The 3,953-nt window shown below is 42.2% G+C and overlaps 1 pseudogene; it reads left to right on the top strand.

Moving 5' to 3' along the window:
* Positions 1-542: 542 nt before the first annotated feature.
* On the top strand, positions 543-1,225 carry LOC143594527 (pathogenesis-related genes transcriptional activator PTI6-like; annotated as a pseudogene).
* Positions 1,226-3,953: the final 2,728 nt, after the last annotated feature.

Raw genomic sequence — 3,953 nt, 5'->3', positions numbered from 1 at the left:
GACTCAAACTAGGAAACCAAATAAATAAGTAAAAATAACCAATCTTATTCCTAATTAATAAACTAAACCGACTCAAACTCAAACTCTTTAAACTTTAAATCTTTATCAAGATTAATCCTTCAAAATAAACTGTTTTCTAAAAACCATAAGTCCTCTTAAAATGACTTTTTAAGATAGTTAATAAGCCAATAAGCTGTTTTTCAAATTATCACAAACATACTGTTTTTTAGTGAGCGTTTCTTTCGTTGTATTCCGGTGTGCTCTCTCTCTCTCTCTCTCTCTCTCTCTCTCCATATATAGACGCTCAGCTACCTGCAATTTCTTCGTTTTCTCACTCTGTTACATATCCATCCCTCCAGAAAATAGCGGGGAATTTTCCCGCGAAAATACCTATAACCTACCACTTCATTTCTTTTCGTGCATGCTCGTTAGTTAGTTACTCACTTATTTAATCACCATCACCATATCCTTATAATAAGCATCATCATCAGTCATCACTCTTAATTAACTCTATCGGTTATTATTTGTTTATCGTTTATATGATGACGTCACCAGAACAACCACCACCACCACCGTCGGTGAAGTTCACATAGCACGTGCTCAGAATCAACAAGTTAGTTACATCACGTGATCATCATCATCCTCATCATCATGATCCTTCAACGACGTCGTTTAACAGTAAGACCGTACGGATCACACTAACCGATCCGTACGCCACGGATTCATCCGACGAAGACGATGAAGTAATAATCAAAAGAGTGAAAAAACACGTCTCCGAAATCAACTTCAGTCGTCCACACGATCGAATTAAAAGCAGGCGCGTGAGGATCACGCGACGTACGACGGAGAAAAAGTTCATCGGCGTCCGTGGGGGCGGTGGGCGGCGGAGATCCGTGATCCGTCTCGGCGGAAACGTGTTTGGCTCGGGACGTTTGATACGGCGGAAGAAGCGGCTATTGTGTACGATAAAGCTGCTGTTAAGTTTAACGGAGTTAAGGCCGTTACAAATTTTGGTAACGGAAACGACGGCGTTTTGTCGCCGACTTCGGTGTTGGGAGTTAACGGAGAGTTAACGGCGGTGGATGGTTTTGGTGTTGGGTTTGAATCGTTTGATAATGACTTGCCGTTTGATTTACCGGATTTTGGGGTATTGGGAAACTACGTTGACGACGAGTTTGGAGAGTTTGACCTTGATGACTTCCTCGTTGACTTTTGAAAAAGTATATACTTTATATTATTTATTTAATTATATGGTATATATATATATTAAGTAAATTTGGTTGAAGATGCAACGCTAGTGAGTAAAGAAGGTTATGAAAATTTGTGTATGGTTTATGGGTGTTATAAACTATTTTTGTTTATTGGAGTTGGTAATTATCTTTTATATAATTTACTATATCATTAGTCTGAGTGTTCAGACTCGTGTGGTGTTCGAACGTCAGCTAATCAGTCCGCTCGTGATCATCATCCTTAGATTCATAACTTCGTCTTGCCTTAGATTCATTAGGTGAGAGGCAACAGCTCACTACTAGCGATGAGTTCGTCATGCGAGCACGACTAGGCATGTATGCTTCCTTTCCCACTAAGGTTGTGCCCAATGAAGTCCGGGACGAGCCGACAAACCAAAGCGTTAACACAATTCAAGCATCTCGATCTTCAAATATTTGGTCTGTGATACTTTCCCACCATCATAACCATGCACGTCCTCGTGCATGCACATGTCGTCCCATACCATGTGGTTTTCTCTCTATGCCATGCATGTTTGAATGGCAAGCTCATCATCCCATATCAGCTTACTAGCCAAAACCATGTGTTTTGAGAATGATTCACTTTGGTAAATGAGACACCCGGTAGTTCAGCCAAAATGTGAGTTATTCGTGTCGGTTAATTATGCCATCCGATTATGTGACGCCGATGTTCGCCAAGTTAGCAAACTTCAAAACAGGTTATGGCTCTGCTACACCGTAAAACATTTAACACAAACACGGTGATCTCCACTTACACCTGACTAGGACGGTGCTCACGTTCCCATACTCGCGGCGTACAAAGAGCAATCGATCTTCTCCCACCACCATTGCATAACTCATTCTCGACATTTTTAAGCTCTTTTGGTTGAGTGTACACGTTCCAACGTATCCGAGGTTTGACCGGCTCTAATACCACTTGCCACAGAGTTACTCCTCAGACTCTGTGTGGCGCTCGAAGGCCAGCCAATCAATTCGCTTATGATCAGGGTCTGCCGGTTTCGTCCTGCCTTGGACTCATTAGGCGAGCAACAACAGCTCGCTACCAGCGATGCGTTCGTTGTGCAATCACGACTAGGCATGTACGCCTCCTTTCCCGCTAAGGCCGTGCCCGATGAAGTCCGGGACGAGCCAACAAACCCAAGCGTTTCAACACAATTCAAGCATCTCGATCTTCAAATATTTGGTCCGAGACACTATACTATGTTTTAAATTTTATAGTGTATAGATATGATTTATTTGTAAATCTTAACTAGTGTATTTGATTATTTATTTAAACAAAACGATTACAATAAAGTGGCAGGCAAACGGGCAACAAGCTGCGCCGCAACCCCCTTTTGAACAGCAAAGCCAATCCTGCTAAAAACGAAGCTTTGGGACCTAGAAGCTGAAGAGGTTCCGTGTACGACGCGCTGAACCCTACTCAAAAATTTCACAGCCTCTGGAGCCAGAAAACCAAATGTATCAAAGGCAAATGGTAGAAAGACATGTTGATTATCTAAACAAGCTTTCTCGTGTTTAACAACTTTGCCCGATTCAGCCTTCAATGCAGCCTGACCCACAACAAACCCACGGTCCCTGAGCCCAACAAGAGGAGACACTCCTGTAAGATCCACACAGGCGTGTTTCCCCCCTGCCCACCCGAACACAAGAATATCAGCTGGTCGTAAAGTAGACCTCCCTTCAATAGGATCCGTGAGAAAGTTAACAGGGGCCTCCTTTTTAGCAGAAATCCCTGCCCGTTTAAGAACATCACACAGAACATCCCTAACCAGATCATGTCTGTATTTAAAGCCAGACAATTCTTTGCAATGCACCGCATGGTCACCAAAAGAATCCAAACAGACCTTGCGACAAATTGGGCAAGGTTCATCCGTCGGGAACATAGGGATCATTAACCGGTACTTAAGGATAGCCCGATACTCCAAACCCGACATACGTTGGCCTAATCCTTCAATGGGGATAGTCGTTAGAAAATCCTGAGCCCGAGGAGCCCGAAGGCATTCAAACACCGCCTTTTGGCGAGGGGATAGATCAAACTTCACTTCTAAACTCTTGACGATTCCACTAAATAAGGCACTCGCCACAACATGTTGGGCTTTAGGGGGGGCGGTGTCCTTATTAGAGAACCCGCTAAGATCAAAATCTGGAAGTGAAGTACGTAAACGATCCATCGCACACCCATAATCAGAGTCCAACCCATGAATATCACAACCCCGAAGAATATGGTTTTGCAAACACCACGACTGTGCTCTCGAAGCCACAAAAGCATATGTAGATACATCCTCGGCCGAACAGAGACCCAACCCCCCATAACGGATCGGAAGTGACGCCAACCTCCATTGGAGATCCCCAAAGAACGGACATCCACAAACCACGATGTCCTCAATCGCCCTTCGAATAATTAAACAATGTATTGTTAATATTTAATCACGTTATTAAAATTGTTGGGGTTTCCACGTTTATGGGCTTAAAACCATTATTATTTATTACATTATTAGAGTTGTTAAGATCCTAACCCGTTAACATCAACATTACCTCTTGTATCTCATATCATGTAGAATTGCCAATGGCATAGTTAGTTACATTCAAAAACTGTTATGTGTAATTTTAATGTTTTAATTACAAATATTTTATTTATGCTAGATAAATACTTCTTGGTATTTACATGCAAACTTTTACTTTTACATCGTATTCTCGAGTTTAATA

This window comes from Bidens hawaiensis, unplaced genomic scaffold, assembly GCF_021521415.1.
Source record: "Bidens hawaiensis isolate Kalapana, Puna unplaced genomic scaffold, B.hawaiensis_p1.1 tig00043781_1, whole genome shotgun sequence".
Lineage (NCBI taxonomy): Eukaryota > Viridiplantae > Streptophyta > Magnoliopsida > Asterales > Asteraceae > Bidens > Bidens hawaiensis.
This window is presented reverse-complemented; position numbering and strand designations above follow the sequence as displayed.